This window comes from Cervus canadensis, chromosome 10 (assembly GCF_019320065.1).
Source record: "Cervus canadensis isolate Bull #8, Minnesota chromosome 10, ASM1932006v1, whole genome shotgun sequence".
NCBI classification, from domain to species: Eukaryota; Metazoa; Chordata; class Mammalia; order Artiodactyla; family Cervidae; genus Cervus; species Cervus canadensis.
The window spans coordinates 32887231-32907875 of record NC_057395.1 but is presented as its reverse complement, the minus strand read 5'-3'; the positions used below and the strand labels follow the sequence as shown (position 1 = coordinate 32907875).

The following is a 20645-nucleotide window of genomic DNA, read 5'->3' as shown; positions in this document are numbered from 1 at the left end:
TGCCATCTCAAAAACAATGTTTGTAATTCTCTTCCAGAACTGTCTTCAGGGTAGGCTTTATATTCGTTTGAAAAGGGGACTGATGTGAACTATGGAAACTATCAAAAAGGAAATTTGGCCAGGACTGGAGAATTAGGTGAGTAATACTGATCTGCATGAAACATAAAGCCAAGGTAAGGCAACATCACATGATGTTTGTGACGATCGATCATAAAGTGGTTCTAAAATTAATCCCAAAGCCTATGTGAATATCAGTGTAATTTTTTTTGAAAGGGCAATGCTCCTATAGATATTTATGTTCTGGTGTGTTTATTTTTTAAATAGAATTTATTATTTTATGCTAATTTTATGGGTATCTTCTCACTTTAGTAGAGATCATAGCAAAAATATCACTCTTTGTAAGACTATGTAAATGAACGGAAAAGGAGAAAAATATAGGATAAGTGCAGGCTTCAGACAGAAGAGTCAAGTCTGGAACAAGAGTAGATTATCTCAAGAAATTTAAACTCTAACAGATAAAAAGGATACATAAAGTTAACCCCTGGAATGCAAAAGTAGGAAGTCAAGAGTTACCTGGAATAACAGGCAAATTTGGCCTTGAAGTACAAAATTAAGCAGGGTAAAGGCTAATAGAGTTTTGCCAAGAGAATGCACTGGTCATAGCAAACACCCTCTTCCAACAACACAAGAGAAGACTCTACACATGGACATTACCAGATGGTCAACACCGAAATCAGATTGATTATATTCTTTGAGGCCAGAGATGGAGAAGCTCTATACAGGCAGCAAAAACAAGACTGGGAGCTGACTGTGGCTCAGATCATGAACTCCTTATTGACAAATTCAGACTTCAATTGAAGAAAGTAGGGAAAACCACTAGACCATTCAGGTATGACCTAAATCAAATCCCTTATGATTATACAGTGGAAGTGACAAACAGATTCAAGAGATTAGATCTGATAGACAGAGTGCCTGAAGAACTATGGACAGAAGTTCATGACATTGTATAGGAGGCAGTGATCAAGACGATCCCCAAGAAAAAGAAATGCTAAAAGGTAAAGTGGTTGTCTGAGGAGGTCTTACAAATAGCTGAGAAAAGAAGAGAAGCTAAAGGCAAAGGAGCAAAGAAAAGACATACCCATCTGAACGCAGAATTCCAAAGAATAGCAAGGAGAGAAAAGGATGCCTTCCTCAGTGATCAATGCAAAGAAACAGAGGAAAACAATACAATGGGAAAAACTAGAGATCTCTTCAAGAAAATTAGAGATACCAAAGGAACATTTCATGCAAAGATGGGCTCAGTAAAGGACAAAAATGGTATGGACCTAACAGAAGCAGAAGATATTAAGAAGAGGTAGCAAGAATACACAGAAGAACTATACAAAAAAGATCTTTATGACCCAGATAACCACGAAGGTGTGCTCACTCACCTAGAGCCAGACACCCTGGAATGTGAAGTCAAGTGGGCCTTAGGAAGCATCACTATGAACAAAGCTAGTGGATGTGACAGAATGCCAGTTGAGCTATTTCAAATCCTAAAAGATGATGCTGTGAAAGTGCTGCACTCAATATGCCAACAAATTTGGAAAACTCAGCAGTGGCCACAGAACTGGAAAAGGTCAGTTTTCATTCCAATCCCAAAGAAAGGCAATGCCAAAGAATGCTCAAACTACCGTAAAATTGCACTCATCTCACATGCTAGGAGTGTAATGCTCAAAATTCTCCAAGCCAGGCTTCAACAGTATGTGAACCATGAACTTCCAGATGTTCAAGCTGGATTTAGAAAAGGCAGAGGAACCAGAGATCAAATTGCCAACACCCTTTGGATCATCAAAAAAGATAGAGAATTCCAGAAAAACATCTATTTCTGCTTTATTGACTATGTCAAAGCCTTTGACTATGTGGATCACAACAAGCTGTGGAAAATTCTTTAAGAGATGGGAATACCAGACCCCCTGACCTGCCTCCTGATAAATCTGTATGCAGGTCAAGAAGCAACAGTTAGAACTGGACATGGAACAACAGACTGGTTCCAAATTGGGAAAGGAGTAGGTCAAGGCTGCATATTATCACCCTGCTTATTTAACTTATAAGCAGAGTACATCATGCAAAATGCCAGGCTGGATGAAGCACAAGCTGGAGTCAAGATTGCCAGGAGAAATATCAGCCTCAGATATGCAGATGTCACCACCCTTATGGCAGAAAGTGAAGAAGAACTAAAGAGCCTCTTGATGAAAATGAAAGAGGAGAGTGAAAAAGTTGGCTTAAAACTCAACATTCAGAAAACTAAGATCATGGCATCTGGTCCCATTACTTCATGGCAAATTGATGGGGAAATGATGGAAACAGTGAAAGACTTTATCTTTTTGGGCTCCAAAATCACTGCAGATGGTGACTGCACCCATTAAATTAAAAGATGCTTGCTCCTTGGAAGAAAATCTATGACCAATCTAGACAGCATATTAAAAAGCAGAAACATTACTTCTGCGACAAAGGTCTAGCTAATGAAAGCTATGGTTTTTCCAGTAGTCATGTATGGATGTGAGAGTTAGATCATAAAGAAAACTGAGTGCCGAAGAATTGATCTTTTTGAACCATGGTGTTGGAGAAGACTCTTGTGAGTCCCTTGGACAGCAAGGAGATCCATCCAGGCCATCCTAAAGGAAATCAGTCCTGAATATTCATTGGAAGGACTGATGCTGAAGCTGAAACTGCAATACTTTGACCACCTGATGTGAATAACTGACTCATTGGAAAAGACCCTGATGCCCGGAAAGATTGAAGGTGAGAGGAGAAGGGGAGGACAAAGGTTGAAATGGTTGGATGACATCACCGACTCAATGGACATGAGTTTGAGTAAGCTCTGGGAATTGGTGATGGACAGGGAAACCTGGCGTGCTGCAGTCCATAGGGTTTCAAAGAGTTGGACACGACTGAGCGACTGAACTGAGCTGAAAGTTAACCCCTAAAGCATCACTATAGAGATTCAAAAACAGAAAGAAGAAAGAGAAAAAGGAAGAGAGAAAGGAAGGAAGAAAAGAAGGGAGGGAGGGAAGAAGGATGAAGAAAGAAAGGATCCTACCAGGAGACGATATGGAAAAAAATAAGGGAAAATAAGCCTCGTTAAATATTGTGTGAGGGGAGTTAAGAGAAAAGAAGAGATTGTTCAGGATCCAAAGCTGGCCTGGAGAAGAAGTGGAACATCAGATAATCATTGTCTTATTAGACTTTTTTCCATTATGATATTCTATTACTTTGGCAACATCAGGATGCCAGGATTAAAGCACTATTATATGTCTATAAATCTGCTTCTAAGAGGTCAGAAGTATTTTCAGAGCCTCTCTTCCAAACTCTAGGAGGACCAGTTAAGCCTCTGTGTCCATAAGTGAGAGGATTCTGCTGTCCCGGGCTGCTTCCTGGGAGCTGGCTCTTGACTCTGATTATGAGCAATCATATTGTAGCTGGTTCCTTTTTATTCTCTTCACCAATTTAGCATAACTTCTAGTTCATGATGTTGTTTTAGGCAGGGAGGCTAAAAAAACTCTTTCCTTTATACTATAAAATGCACATTAGCTCGGTGCCACCTTCTATTAATACTACTCCTTTTCTTTCTTCTTACCATGGAGACCATTTTTGCTTCCAAAATTACTCGGCTAAAAGAATATGTGTTTTTCTATAGTAAACATATTCTGTTTTCCCCAAAGAATCATGCTTAAAAATGAAATATACACAATTAACATAAGTGGGAAGAGATAAGTTTAGTATTTTTTTTTTCCTTTTGAGGCAGTTCATTTGGTTTGTTAACTACCAATTGTTAATTACCAATATGGGCAAAATACCAGGGTGGGTCCGGGTGGGGAGTCAAGAAAAGCAATGGAGTTGCCCATAACAGGTTGGATCAGACTCTTATTTCTGATTGCAATGTCTTTTTGCTTCTTTAGGCCTAAATTCCTTGAGACTCAGTTTTCTAAGTATTTAAGTGATATAGTGAGTCTATATCCATGGTAAATGAAAAACTATAAGAAAATCTTTCAGTCTTAGTTCCAACTGAAAACAAAAATAAATTTGCTTATCATCGTCATAGCCAACAAGTATAAGAACTTACTGTGCTTCTGGCATTGTAGTATGTGCTTTTTATTTATTATCTCACTTAATATTCTGTATAATCCCATCTGGTCTCAGGTTTATAGATGAGGAAACTGGGGCATAGAGATTAGATATGCAAGGTGATGTGCTGGAATGTAAATTCATTTCGAGGCTAGAATCTACTTTCTTAATCATCATACTATGTGACATCTCCTATGGCTAAATAGTTTATCCTCAAAGGACATTTTCCAGAATTGCATTGACTTTGTATGTGCATCATGTTTTTTAATTTTTATTTTGAAATGTAATTCCCTCCCCACTGTACCTTCAAACTGCACTTGAAAAATGAGAAATTTACTCCCCAAATAAGAAAGGATTATTTTGTGGAGGTCTTTAATCACTGCATATCATAGACAGGATTTGACCATTATGTCATTCTGGATATTTCCAGTGATATGGTCAGAGAAGGAGAAGGAGCTCTATTAATCATGACTGTTGCTTACTATCTTAGAACCTGAGGTTGCTATAAACCTCTCACAAATATTAAGGGTCACATATTAAGGGTCTTCTATGGTGAGGTCCTTTCTTCCAAAGTTCAGACTCGCATGTCTAATTGCCTGCTTGCCATCTCTACTTGGATGTCTAATAGACAACTCAAGTTTAACATGCCTTGAACTAAACCCCTCATGTCCCACCCCAAACCAGCTGCTGCAGCACCCTCCCCATCTAAGTTGATAGCAACTGCATCCATCCACTGCTCGGACCAACAACCTTGGGGTTTTCTCCTCTTTCTTCCTGTAAAACCCTCTACATTTAGCCCATCAAATAGACTTATGGCTTGACTTTCAAAATATGACCAGAATCCAGATACATCACAACCTCCCCTGCTGCTCTCCTGGTCCAAAACTCCATCATCTTTTGCAAGATCTCTGCAATAGATGCTCAAACACTCCTTGTTTCTCTTCCTTTGCTCTGCTACTGTCTATTCAATTACAACCACCAAAGTCTGTCTTCACAACGAAGTCAAATCAGGTCTGCTCACAACCCACCAACAGCTACTCATTTTCCTCGAGAAAGAGCCAAGGCCTTACAGTGGCCCATGAGACACTGCGTGATCCTCCTGTATGTGGTCTTCCAAAAGCTTTATCTCAGGGAGGGATGGGGAATGCAGGCATCCAGACCTCCAGACATCAGTTACATATAAATCCTGCCTGGATGGTAAATGTCATCTGAAATATGGCATGGTAAGTTTCTAGAGGAAGATGAACATGTTCAGTAAGATTCATCTACACGTGTAAGTGTCAAATGTAATCCCTGGGAATTAGAAAGGAGTGCCACTTGAGGGAAATGGTCCCTCTGTAAAACACTGTTACAAATTTCACAGTAACGTATAGGGGAGAAGACTTCAGAAAAGAAGCAATTAGGCTCATGTTTTAGACATTGGGTAAATGAAGTTAAAAAAGGAGACAGACAAATTTGCTGTCATTAAAAAGCCAGGAGATATATATATATATATACACACACATGTCTCTAGTTTAGTCTAGTCGCCAAGTTGCATCCGACTCTCTTGCAAACCCTGGACTGTAGCCCACCAGACTCTTCTGTCCATGGGATTTCCCAGGCAAGAATACTGGAGTGGATTGGCATTTCCTCCTCCAGGGGGGTCTTCCCCACCCAGGGATCTAACCGGAGTCTCCTGCATTGGCAGATGGGTTCTTTGCCACTGAGCCACTGGAGAAGCCTTGCACATACATACACATGCATATATTGAGTTGGCCAAAAAGTTCATTCCATAAGATGTTGTGGAAGAAAACCACAAATGAAGTTTTTGGCCAACCCAATATTATTATTAGTGATATCTGGTGATGTGACACAGCCTAGATAACCGAACATTAGTGTGAAGGCAACTAAGAAATGAGTTCACTTAAATTCTCCCTATTAAAGAAGGGAACACAGTATAAAATCTATGGGGAAAACTAGTGTCAGTGGTCATACATACTTTTCAGAAGAGAGCCCTGCAAAAAAAAAAAAAAGTTTGGGATTAGATATTAATGAGGTGGTAGGATGGAGAAGCAAGTGAAGCAAGAAGATAAAACACTTAATAATCCTCAGGCATTTTAGATGGCCCCATATCATTTAATTCTTACAAAAACTACATGAGAAAAGTATGAGCATCCATTTTATTTTTATTATTTTTTGGCTTGCACAATAGACATATATTGTTTTTTATAGTTTGGAGGCTGGAAATCCAAGATCAGGGTATCAGCATGGTCAGGTCTGGTGAGCGGTATCTTTCTGGCTTGCAGGCAGCCACATTCTCACAAGTTTTCTGGTGTCTCTTCTTAGAAGAGCATTAATCCCATCATGAGGGCCCCACCCTCAATGATTGTCCTCATTTTATAGATGAAGAAACTAAGTCTCAGAAAAGTTTGGGAGTCCTTAACTTCTGAAATGAAGAGCTGGTGAATAAGAACAATTTGTATTCGTCTTCAGATGTCCTGGTCTTACACCCCACTGCTCCTTTTGTGATGAGAGCATCCACCCACTTTCGCCGCCACATTCCCTAGGACAGCACTTCCCTATGGAGAAATACACCCCATCACAAAAGCATCTCACCCAGCATACAGAATGTCTAACAAGGTGACTTAACTACACTCAACTGACAATCAGCTGGATGACTTCCAGGGACTGTCAAGATGCTACTGAAGTTGCATTTATGCATGTGACTTTTTTTTCCGCTTGGAGAAAGGATTGACCCCAGATGTCAAAATGGTACTGGGGAAAAATATACTCTGCTTGACGTCTTTCAGATGAGGCTTAAACAGAGGTCCTGCCCCTCCCAGTCATCAGTGATCTCATAGCACTTCTTGTAAGAGCGAAGGTGTCAACCTCAGCCAGTTTTCCTCATTCCATATTCTATGTGTGTTAGTCGCTCAGTCATGTCCGACTCTTTGCGACCCCATGGACTATAGCCCGCCAGGCTCCTCTGTCCGTGGGATTCTCCAGGCAAGAATACTGGAGTGGGTTGCCGTATATTCTATTTCCATGAATAATTACATTCTTTCTTATTCCACTCTTCACCAGCCTTTGAGGTAAATATCTTTCACCTCTTGCCCTAAATAATGTGGTGATTGTAAGATGCAGAAGAGCTGCTGTGTTTCACACTGGAGAAAGTCCCTTCTTCAAGGTCAATAATGTTGATCACAATGTTATCTGTAAAATATCCTGGAATTTCCCAAGAGGAAGATGAGATGTTCGTATCAAGTATTTATTCTTGTTACTGATACTATATCATTTCTTCTGTTTGCTCCTCAACCAGTAAACAGACTCTCTCTTTATAAGGAACAGGCATACATTGATGACAAATATATTGCTATTAGCTAAGAAAACAGTTCTCTGACACCATCTGGCTGTCTTCGTTTTCAGAATATGGTTATCACGTACGTACGTTTTTAAGGCCAGTACTGAAACGCAAGACGACTGATTCTGTTTTTCAAACCTCTTTATATTCTAGATCTTTATCCAAGAGCTGAGGGGTTTAGTTTAATGTCAAAATGCACTCTGAGTGGGAGCAAGGAAATCTGTGTGAAATGATAATTTAGACAAGGGCCTGTGAGCTCTCTGGGAAGAAAGAACTAAGAAGCAGAGGAAAGGATATGATACGTGGGTGTGATCCAGATGATAACATTACCTAACATTTGTCTTGGGCTTTTCCGGTTTCAAAGAACTTGCAAATATATGATTTCATTTCATACATTCAAGCACACCTTCATGAATTAATTTAGCAAACATTTACTGTCTTGTACTGTTACCTACCCTGTGCTAGCTTTTGTGTTGGGAATACACCTATGAATAAGAAATTTAAGCAGCAGTCTCAAAGAACTGAAAGTCAGGGAAGGAAATACATATTTAAATTAATAATTACAGTTAAAGGTGTTGAAAGCTTTTTATAGTACAATACATACAAAATATTGTGGAAGAATAATGAAAGAGGCAACTCATTTGAGTTGAGTCTTGAAGAAAACTATTCAGATGTAGGTTGGTGGGGTTCAAGTGTCAGATGAAGGATGGATAATCCAGAAGAACACCTATTGAGAGGTAAAAGAGCTTGTTGTTTCTGGAAGATAAGGCTGAATTTATCAGCGCTAATGTGCATGAAGGAGATGCATCCATCTGTCCATCCATTCATCCATCTAATAAGATATTGTTGATCATTTATTTACTATGATGTACAAGCTGGGAAAACAAAGACAAATAATATGGAATCCCGTCCTTCAAGAAAATCACTGTCCAATAGGGAAAATAGACATGGAAACAGATCATTGCTTTTCAGACCTTACCGAGTCTAAAAAAGTACTCCTAGGATCTGGGTTGACACAGAGGAGATACCAAACACTGCTTGGCTCATTTAAGAAAGGCTTCATAGAGAAAAACATCTCTGATTAGATGTATATTGAAGAAAGGCTCTGCCTCGTAGATCAGAGAATGTTGTATTCACATCAGAGGGATGAGGTCATGTGAGAAGCATGTAGGAACACTCAGCATAGGTTACTCAAAATCATGATCAGTGTGGCTTTTGCCCAGCTTCTGCCTGTGCATCTAGAAAGGATGGGAGATGAGTTGGAAAGACTGGTAGGGACCAAATGACCAGGATGTTTGGATTTTGTGCTGCAGGTGACGTGGAACCTCTGAAGAGCTGTAAATCAGGATGGAGATATGTAAAGCAGATTTGTGTTTGGAAAGATCCAAATGGTAGCAACATGGACGCTAGATTAGGGAGCAAAACTGAGAGTGATTTCCTGTTTGGAGATAATTACAGCGGTTTAGGGGACAAATGAGGATCTGAATTAAGTTAACAACAGAAGAATGGATAGGAGGGGCTGTATTTGGAGATCTTAGTGGGGTAGATGGTTATTATTTTGTGGGGGTGCAAAGGGAAGGGGAATTTAGGCTAGCATCTGGGAGAATCATGCTGTCATAGACCAGAACAGGGCAAGAAGGAAGAGTAAAGTGATGGGACTTGTTCCCCATCGTGACAGAAGTGGAGAAGGAGAAACTTGGGCCTGCTGTGAGCAGTTCACTATATGTCGGCATCATTAAATGCTACCAAGAGCATGAAAAGGGCAGGTTCTGAAATTCATAATGAACTGGTGAAATACAGATGCCGCGTGTTAACACGAATGCAGAAATGAAGAAACTAAAGCTTGGGTCTCTTAACTGCTCAGGAATCCAGGAATTCTAGCTCCTAGGCTAGTGCACTTTCCATTATATTGTGCAGTGACTTTTTTGGAATTCATCAGCCATCCAACCTGTGACTTTCTGGGTCTGGAGGGTAAGCACTATGAGTCTTGATCTATTTTGAGACGAGTTCAGAGCCTGACACATCTAGAAACACAGAATATATTCAGTGCCAAAACTTATGAATTTGACCAAGTAATTAAAATTTTCTTTAATTTAAAAATACAATAATACAGGGATGCTTATAGACAACTGATTTATTTAAAACAATGTTGAATTTCAATGACTGATTATTATAAAAATTGTTTACCATGAAAGAAACTGCCCCCAAAATTCTGTCTCCCTCGTCACTGAATTTCTTAATTTAAAACTGATGAATATTTGTGGAGATAGTACCGTGTGGATTCTTTACAATTTTATGAGAGTTCTTCAACAGCTACTTGAAAGAATTATTAAACTCACCTAGAACTATTGATTTAATAACTAAAATAACTTTTAAAATATTTATAATATGTCTAAAATAAATTATATAAATTACTATACATTGATAAATTCACTGTTAATATAATTCTAAAACATTAGTCACATATACTCCTATATTACTAGTGCCAGTTACAGCTTAATTACAAAATCTGAAAAGTTCTTAATTGATGAATTTCAATTAATTTATTTTTAATGTCAAAAACAGAAACTGAATAGAATGGTATGTTTTAAATGTAAGACTATTCCCTCAACAATGCCTAAACATTGTATATAGCCAGAAAGTATAATTTATTACTTCAAGTAAATATTTACCGGGAATTTTGGTTTCACACAAACACAAAACCATCAATTCACACAGTGCATTCACATTATTATACTAGTTTATTCACATACATGTAGGTATTTTAAAGATTCTTTTGTCTTTCTTTAAAGGATTCTTTTTGTGATAAAGGATTACTTTTATGCTTCCCAACTGTAGAGAGTAACTGTGAATAAAAAGCCATAGAGAAATAATTTAGATTGCCATGTATTTATTTTGCATATTCCCCATTATCTATATATTTGAACAAACATGATTCAACTGTCTGCTTGGGCCCATTATCCTACAGAGATGTTTAATGACGTCATAGGAGAGAATGACGTCACATTTTCAATATTATGACATAAGTGTAAGCTTAAGGAAAAGGAACAGATGGCTGCAAGAGAGAAAAACCCTTGTTTAAATTACACTAAAACCAGAAGTTGGCTCTGAATTGCAAAATGTAATTAAAACTTCATTTTAAAATGCATTTCACAGTTTATCCACCCTAGGAAGAGCTTTTTACCATATGAACTTTGCAGCTGCCACAGAGCACAAAAGAGGTTGCGTTTTTCATGTAAAGCGATACATAGTTCATGGAATGATGGTATTGAGGAGAGTGAAGATAAATCTCATAGACATGGCAATCCTATTTGTTAAAATGTCACATTTCTTGGGAATGGTGTCAGAGTCATGAAAAATGGCTTTAGAGGAAAAAATTACTTGTGGGAGGTTTTGGTGGCTATAATACGCTGGAGAGAAGACAGGACCAGTGTCTTCATTTGTTGTTGACATTGGGCTGAATTGCCCAAGTGTCTGTGTTAAAGAGTGCAATTTGGGATAATTAACACATACCAATTACCAGCATAAGTTAATTAGCTGCATTTTATTCAGCACTTTTAGGTATACTAAGTAGTTTTGCTCCATTTCAGTTTGTCCAATATTTGTCTGGATTTTCTATTTCTTTCTAAACAGGTCTTTTTACTTTACTTTTACTTTACTTCTTTTAAATAGTAAAAGGAAAACTATGACAAGCAATAATTGGGGAAATTTGCCTAACACTTTAAAGGTTAAAAAATAATTTTTCTTAACCCCTTTCAATAGATGAGCAAAAAAGACTTGGAGGCTTCAGTGACTTTCTCAAGGTCACTCAGAAAGTAGGTGCTGTTGTCAGAGGCAGGATCAGACACTGTGTCCCCAGGACCCTCTCTTTCTCCATTGTCCCAGACAGGCATAGAATATGCACTGCATTCGTGAAGGGATAGCTGTGGCCAGTGTCACTACACAACACCACACTGAAATGTGCTCATGTTTTATGTGTGTTTCTGTCTCACTGAGTACGCTCTACAAACCAATGTAGATTTCTTAAGAAATTTTCCAGGAGTATAGCTGATTTACAATATTGCATTAGTTTCTGCTGACAGCAAAGTGAATCAGTTATACATATAAATACATCTACTCTTTTTTAGATTCTTTTCCCATATAGGTCATTATATAGTATTGAGTAGAGTTTCCTGTACTATACACTAGGTTCTTTTTAGTTATCTGTTTTATATATAGTTATATGTTAGTGTGTATATGTCAATCCCAATCTCCCAATTTATCCCTTGCCTCCTTTCGCCCCTGATAGCCATAAATTTGCTTTCTATGTCTGTGACTCCATTTCTAGTAATAAGTTCATTTTTACCATTTTTGAAGATTCCACCTATAAGTGATAGCATATGATATTTGTCTTTCTCTGAGACAGAGATTGTCTCTGTGTATGACAGTCTCTAGGTCCATCCATGTTGCTGCAAATGGCATTATTTTGTTCATTTTTATGGCTGAGTAGTATTCTATTGTAAATATGCACCACATCTTCTTTATCCATTCCTCTGTAGTGGGTATCTAGGTTGCTTCCATGTCCTGGCTACTGTAAATAGTGCTGCAATGAACACTGGGACACATGTACCTTTTTGAATTATGATTTTTTTCATATATATGCCCAGGATTGGAATTTCTGGATCATATGGTAGCTTTAGTTTTAGTTTTTTAAGGAACCTCCATATTTTTCTCCGTAATGGTTGTATCCATTTATATTCCCATCAACAGTGTAGGAGGTTTCCCTTTTCTCCACACCCTTTCCAGCATTTGTTGTTTGAAGAGTTTTTTTTTCCTTTTCTTTTTTAATTGGAGGATAATTGCTTTACAATGTTGTGTTGGTTTCTGCTGTACAACAATGCAAATCAGCCATATATATATGTGTGTGTGTGTGTGTATATGTGTGTATATATGTGTGTGTGTATATATATGTGTGTGTGTGTATATATGTGTGTTTGTGTATATATATGTGTGTGTGTATATATGTGTGTGTGTATATATGTGTTCGTGTATATATATGTGTGTGTGTATGTGTGTGTGCATATATATGTGTGTATATATATGTGTATGTGTGTGTATATGTGTGTGTATGTGTGTATATATATGTGTGTGTGTGTATATATATGTGTGTGTGTATATGTGTATATATATGTGTGTGTATATATATGTGTGTGTATATGTGTATGTGTATATATATGTGTGTATGTGTATATATGTATATATACACTCCCTCTTGAGCCTCCCCACCCCCACCACCCCACCCATCGAGGTTATCACAGAGCACCACGCTGAGCTCCCTGTCTTATATAGCAGCTTCCTACTAGCTATCTATTTTACACATGATAGTGTATATATGGGGCTTCCCAGGTAGCTCAGCTGGTAAAGGATCTGCCTGCAGTGCGGGAGACCTGGGTTCAATCCCTGGGTTGGGAAGATCCCCTGGAGGAGGGCATGGCAACCCACTCCAGTATTCTTGCCTGGAGAATGCCTGGTGGGCTGCAGTCCATGGGTTGAAAGGAGTCCGACATGACTGAGCGACTAAGCACAGCACAGTGCATGTATGTAATGCTACTTTCTCAATTCGTCCTACCCTCGACTTTCTTAGTCTGTCCTACCCCACTTGATGATAGCCTTTCTGATTGGTGTTAGGTGATACCTCATTGTAGTTTTGAGTTTCTCTAATAAGTAGTGATGCCGAACATCTTTTCATGTGCCTCTTAGCCATCCATGAGTCTTCTTTGGAGAAGTGTCTATTTCGATCTTCTGTCCATTTTTTATTGTTTTTTTTATATTGAGCTGCATTAGCTGTTTGTATATTTTGGAAATCAATCCCTTGTTGTTTGATTCATTTGCAAATATTTTCTACCATTCTGCAGGTTGCAATGTAGATTCTTATGTAAAATTTAATTGCAGAAATAACTAAGTTTATCCATTAGGCATGGTGACATGTTTAAAGGCATCTAGTTTTTCTTATATTTTCCTATCGTCTGCAATAGTGGTGACAGACGAAATGTCAGTGGACATTAGGAAATGGGAAAGGAGCAGTGTCATTAGTAAATATTTGCTTTTAAAAATACTCATGTGCTTATCAGGGCCTTACTTTGTTCCTGATTAATTTCTTTTTTCGCTTGTTTGTTTTTGGTTTTTTAAAAATATTTATTTATTTGACTGCATCAGGTCTTAGTTTTCGCACATGGGATCTTTGTTGCATCTTTGGGATCTTTCATTGTAGTGCATGGATTCTCTAGTTGTGGCCCACGGGCTTAGTTGCCCTGCAGCATGTGGGATCTCAGTTCCCTGATGAGGGACTGAACCTATGTCCTCTGCATTACAAGGTGGATTCTTAACCACTGGACCACCAGGAAAGTGCCTGCATTTCTCACTCAGTAGTTAGATCTGAGTCAATTTGACTAAATAAGTTGTCTTTACTATATATACTGTGTATAATGTATATACTCTACAATGCATATTCATTCCTGTCCCCACATACATTTCATATATAATGCATGCAAAAGCATAGTCCTAACAATAAATTATTAAGAAATACAGCACTGTATGCAGAGAATTCTACATGTTATAAACCATTTCACGTGCAAAACATGCTAATTTTTTTAAAGTATTTCCATTCTATTTACATATATTAAAATATTTTGGTCAAGTTTAAGTTTGCTAAATTTCTGCCTGGAATTGTTTTTGAATGGTTTCATATTAATTCACTAGTATGCATAGGAATTAAAAGGATACAGTTCCAAGGATACCAAATGATTATTTGGGGGTGGCTTTACAAAAACGCCCTTATGGTTAAGCCACCATAATCACAATGGACTATTCATGTTGAAGCCAGAAAGTGGGTCTTGCTCCTTGCTACATCCTAGTGTCTGATATATGGTACTTTTAGACACTTAACAAATATTTGGTGAGTGAAAGAATAAATGAAATTATTCTTCACTCCATTACTTCATCTAATTAAGAGCATGAAAAATGTATCAAAATTGCATCCTTTGAAGAGGTGGGCAAATTTGGCATGAATAATCACGGCTAAAGAGAATAACACGTGTTGATCGTCCATCCCCTATGCCCTGTCTTCTCTTTCAGAAACCCTCAGGTAAAATTCCTCTGCCTTCCATGGGGAGAAATTTTCAGAGAGATGTGCCGTGTTCCTGCACTTAATTATCATTGTGCCCCTAATCAAACTCTAGGCCCTGGGTTTCCATCAAAGCCCTCTGTTTTGTTAAATACATAATTAAGTAGAAAAAGACTGAAGCACAGCACCTGTCTGTTGCCCTCCCAGGGGCTTGGAGTTTGATCAATAAATAGCTAGTGCCCAAATACCTTCCAACCATGTCTTTCTACCCCACCTTCCTTGGTAATGAAAGAATTTTGTTATCATAAAAATACCCACAGCTACTCTACAGTCCATTGCAGATAAAACTTCCTTGGAGGCAGATAGCAACAAGACCCTTCCTGGGTTGTCTTCTTCCATCACATATACCCTGTATTAGGCCAGGCCCAGAGGCAGGGCTATGATGACATGCCACCTGAAAATGTGGCTGGAGTTTTAACAGATAGTCAAGTTCTAGTAAGTGATTAAAAGGCACAAAGCCTTTGTGGATTAAAAGCCCAGACAGCAACACAGAAGTGCTGGTGTTATTTTCTGACAAATGTTGACTTTGGGTGGCTGTAACTGTCAAGGGCACCCCCCTGCGATGTTCCCTGGGGTTACACCCGCTGCATTCCTGGGCACTTCCACCGGCCTGCATTTCCTAAAGAGAACAGATGGTTAGGGGAGGGGACTAGACACAGAAGCAGATTTATCTTGTCAGGCTGTCGTCTCCAGGCAAATGACCTGAAGCAGGTCAGAAATGGTCACATGACAACAATGTGGTTTAGTGTCCTAAGGTGATGGCCATTCATTAACCCTTCCCTCTCAGGGTCCCAACTGCTGCTTTCGGCTAGGCCTATCACAGTTTTGTTGTTGTTGTTGTTTTATGTGTATGTGCATGTATTTTAAGATAAAATGCCCTATGTCTGAATGCAAGTGAAGAGTTACATATCTTCAAAAATATTTATTGCTTTAATGGATTATGGACACCCTGAAGTATTTTATTTTTTATCATATATCATTTATTTACTTATATTTCCCTACTATTAAGTACTCTGACTCTGAAGTAATTGTATTTTCTATTTTCAAATGATAGAAATCCTACCTTTAAAGAGAGGAATGAACAGTTTTACAGGGATTGAAAGCCTGTAAAAAGCTAGAAAGCCCTGTGTCCTAAAAAAGGGTCACAGGACAGAGCCAGCATCTTAACTTGCTACTGGCGACCACAACAGCCTGTGGGTTCAGAATCTTCTCCTTTATGCCCCCAAATTTCTGTTGTTGTTTTCCTGAAAGCCTTGTTTTCAGGATTCTCTTCTTTTTGTGTGTGTTGTCTCTGCATTTTGTTACACGAAATACATGTTCTTTTGTGATGTGTCCCCATTATAGAAGCTGAAGTCTTTGCCCTTTCAATACAGATCAGACTGTGTGTGCAGCCCAGTGGACCTCGGAGAGTCTGTGAAAAGATGACCTAGTCAAACGTTAGCCTGGGAACTGTCTTGCTGTGAACACTCACATCAAAAAAGCTAAAGTTGCCCGCCTCTGCCCCCCTGAATTTTTTCGTCTGTTACTTTATTTGGTTTGTTTTTCCCACTGCACTCCTTTTTGTGAGGCCATTTTCCCTAATTTGCCTGTGCTCTGAAATATTCATACTTATAGGGACAGTACTGTTTTTTTAAGACACTGGAACCCTAAATCATCCCTGTGTGGGTACAGAATGGGTGACTGTTCTAGGATTGGTCTCAGGATTTTCTAGGATGTCCTGTGTTTGACTGATGTCAGGTCAAGCTCAACTTTCCTTCCTAGGCCATTTTAAAAAGAGGCAATGATCTACAAGCAATAAATGCTGGAGAGGGTGTGGAGAAAAGGGAACCCTCTTACACTGTTGGTGGGAATGCAAACTAGTACAGCCACTGTGGAAAACAGTGTGGAGATTTCTTAAAAAACTGGAAATAGAACTGCCATATGACCCAGCAATCCCACTTCTGGGCATACACACTGAGGAAACCAGATCTGAAAGAGACACGTGCACCCCAATGTTCATCGCACCACTGTTTATAATAGCCAGGACATGGAAGCAACCTAGATGCTCATCAGCAGATGAATGGATAAGGAAGCTGTGGTACATATACACCATGGAATATTACTCAGCCGTTAAAAAGAATTCATTTGAATCAGTTCTAATGAGATGGATGAAACTGGAGCCCATTATACAGAGTGAAGTAAGCCAGAAAGATAAAGAACATTACAGCATACTAACACATATGTATGGAATTTAGAAAGATGGTAACGATAACCCTATATGCAAAACAGAAAAAGAGACACAGAAGTACAGAGCAGACTTTTGAACTCTGTGGGAGAAGGTGAGGGTGGGATGTTTTGAAAAAACAGCATGTATATTATTTATGGTGAACCAGATCACCAGCCCAGGTGGGATGCATGAGACAAGTGCTCGGGCCTGGTGCACTGGGAAGACCCAGAGGAATCAGGTGGAGAGGGAGGTGGGAGGGGGGATCGGGATGGGGAATACGTGTAACTCTATGGCTGATTCATATCAATGTATGACAAAACCCACTGAAATGTTGTGAAGTAATTAGCCTCCAACTAATAAAAAAAAAATTAAAAAAAATAAATAAAAAGAGGCAATGAAATGGCAGTCAATGAAACTGAGATAGTATAGCTTTATCATTCAAAAGAAAATACATATACAAGTGTGTGTACACACATATGTGTACCTATATATGTTGATTTTATGAGTAAAAAATAAACAGATATATATACAGACATATATATGTATGCATATATATATTTATATATATATATTTTTATTTATTTATTTATTTATTTTTTTTTTTCAGTGGGTTTTGCCATACATTGACATGAATCAGCCATAGATTTACACGTATTCCCCATCCCGATCCCCCCTCCCCCCTCCCTCTCTACCCGATTCCTCTGGGTCTTCCCAGTGCACCAGGCCCGAGCACTTGTCTCATGCATCCCACCTGGGCTGGTGATCTGTTTCACCATAGATAATATACATGCTGTTCTTTCGAAACATCCCACCCTCACCTTCTCCCACAGAGTTCAAAAGTCTGTTCTGTGATTTATTAAAATATTTTTAAAGACTCAATTTTATTTTATTTAATTATTTTTTAAATCTTTTGGCTGCATGGCCATGTAGGATCTTAGTTCCCTGATCAGGGGTATAGTTTGATTTTCTGAACAGAGAAGCCCTACTGTTTTAGAAGTTAAGGTTTATCTCACAATTTCCAGTGAAGGGTTATGTTCTATTAAAGCCAAGCATCATTTTCTAGGGCTTCCCTGATGGCTCAGTGGTAAAGAATCTGTCTGCCAATGTAGGAAACGCGAGTTGAATTTCTGGCTTGGAGAAGGAAATGGCAACCGAGTCTAGTATTCTTACCTGGGCAATCCCATGGACAGAAGAACCTGGTGGGCTATAGTCCATGGCATTGCAAAGAGTCGGGCATAACTGAGCAACTGAGCAAGCATCATTTTCTAACTTGCTTACATGTCTGGCTATAAACAGATAGATTCTTTAAGAAACATAAAGATTCTTTAAGAATTAGCTGGAGCTAGTTTAAGCAGTAGGGCAGGCTGAACATTCAAAGGAAAACTTCCAAGCAGAGTACATGTGAAATAATGAATAAAATGAAAGGGGACAAAAGATCATATTTTAAAATGCCTGTCTAAGCTGGTAGGAAAGCAAAGGACTTGCTCGGGGTGTGGGGTGGGGCGGGGGGCAGAAACAAGAGAGATAGCAGAGAAATGAGGTGTAGGGGTGATCCAGAGCTGCCATTTGCCCACCTGTTTTTTTTATTGAGGTGTAATTGATGTATAATATGTAACTTTCTAGTGTAAAACATAGTGATTCACAACTTTTAAAGCTTGTATTCCATTTACTAGTTATAAAATATTGACTATATTCCCTGTGTTGTATAGAATGTCATTGTGGCTTATTTATTTTATACATAGTAGCTTATACCTCTTAATCCCCTTCTGCTACCTTGTCCCTCCCCCTACCCTCTCCCCACTGGTAACCACTAGATTGTTTTCTTTATCTGTGAGCTTATTTCTTTTTTGTTATGTTCATTGGTTTGTTGTATTTTTTTAGAGTCCACATATAAGTGATATCATATAGTGTTTGTCTTTCTCTAGTAGTACACTATCTATCCATCTAGTTGCAAATGGAAAAATTTCATTCCTTTTTATGACTGAGTTTTGTATATCACTTCTTCTTTATCCAGTCATCTGTTGATGGGCCCTGAGGTTACTTCCATATCTTAGCAATTGTAGATGATGCTACTGTGAGCACTGGGGGTCCACGTATCTTTTCAAATCATTGTTTTTGGCTTTTGGGGCTTTATATCCAGGAGTGAAATTTCTGAGTCACATACTACTTCTATCTTTAGTTTTCTGAGAAACCTCCATACTGTTTTCCATGTGACTATACCAACTTACACTCCCACCAACACTGTACAAAGGTTTCCTCATCTCCACATCCTTGCCAACATTTGTTACTTGTGTTCTTTTTTATGATGGCCATTCTGACAGGTGTGAGATGATATCTCACTGTGGTTTAATTTGCCTGATGATTAATGATATTGAGCATCTTTTCATGTGCCTGTTCATCATCTCTCTGTCTTCTTTGGAGAAATATATATTCAGATCTTCTGCCCATTTTTTAATCAGACTGCTGTTTTTCTGTTACCTGGAGGGTTTTAAAGGGTGAAGTGAGAAAGTGCTGGGCTGAACAGAGATAAATCAGAGATACAGCCTCCACCAGCACATAAAGGGAGAGCTCCTTTCACTCCCCCTAAAAACACCCATGTGGGTGGACTCAGTAAAAACCTGGCCCACAGAAGGAGTCTTTAGAGATTTTATTTCTTCCTCAGTCTTGTCTTCTGGTGGAATGGAGGTAGTCAGGAAAAGAGTCTTCCATGAGAATCAATAACGACAAACCTGTACTTACTGAATTTAGGGGCCAAAATTCATAGCATCTGTGTGGTTCTAAAACCCTCAAACATTTAAGCTTTCACAAAAAGACAAATATGGCACAATTCCACATATATGAGATGCCTGCAGTAGTCACATTCGTAGAGACAGACAGTAGAATGGTGGCTGCCGTGGACTGGGGTGGGGAGCGGGGAGGGGAGAGGGGATGTTGTTGTTTCAGGGGCATAGAGTTAAGGTTGTGCAAGATGAAGAGAGTTCTAGAGACTAGCTGCCCAACAATGTGAATGTACCGAAAGCAACCGAACTTGACACTTCAAAATGCTTGAGGTGGTAAATTTTATGTTATATGTATTTTCAGTTCAGTTCAGTCGCTCAGTCATGTCCAACTCTTTGCAACCCCAAGGACTGCAGCATGCCAGGCCTCCCTGTCCATTGCCAACTTCCGGAGTTTACTGAAACTTATGTCCATTGAGTTGGTGATGCCATCCAACCATCTCATCCTCTGTCGTCCCCTTCTCTTCCTGCCTTCAATCTTTCCCAGCATCAGGGTCTTTTCTCATGAGTCAGTTTTTCATATCAGGTGGCCAAAGTACTGGAGTTTCAGCTTCAGCATCAGTCCTTCCAATGAATATTCAGGACTGATTTCCTCTAGGATGGACTGGTGGGATCTCCTTGCAGTCCAAGGGACTCTCAAAAGTCTTCTCCAACACCACAGTTCAGAAGCATCAATTCTTCAGCAGTATGTATTTTACTATAGTAAAAATTGGTTTATAATTTTAAAAAATTTAGTTTAAAGTAGTCTCAAGTTAGTAATGCCCCCTACCTATAAGAAACAAACAAAACAAAACAAAAAAACAGGAAAATACCCTCCAACCTGGGACTCATAATAATTTCCAAGCAATCTAAGATCACAGTAATATTTTACAAGGAAATAATGAATGAGGGCCAGGAGAACCAACGAACTATAAAGTCAGAGTAAAAAGACAGTGGAAATTAGGTTTATTAACTACAAAGTTAAGATTGTATTTTTGATAATTTTTAAAAGATGAAGCTGAAAATATGATGAAGGAAAAATAAATGATCAAAATTAACCAAGGAGAATTGAAA

General features: G+C 38.7%; 1 protein-coding gene across 1 annotated transcript in view; it reads right to left on the bottom strand.

Moving 5' to 3' along the window:
- Positions 1 to 20645, bottom strand: part of PTER (phosphotriesterase related) — a 73721-nt gene that overhangs the window by 8684 nt on the left and 44392 nt on the right. The window lies entirely within an intron of this gene.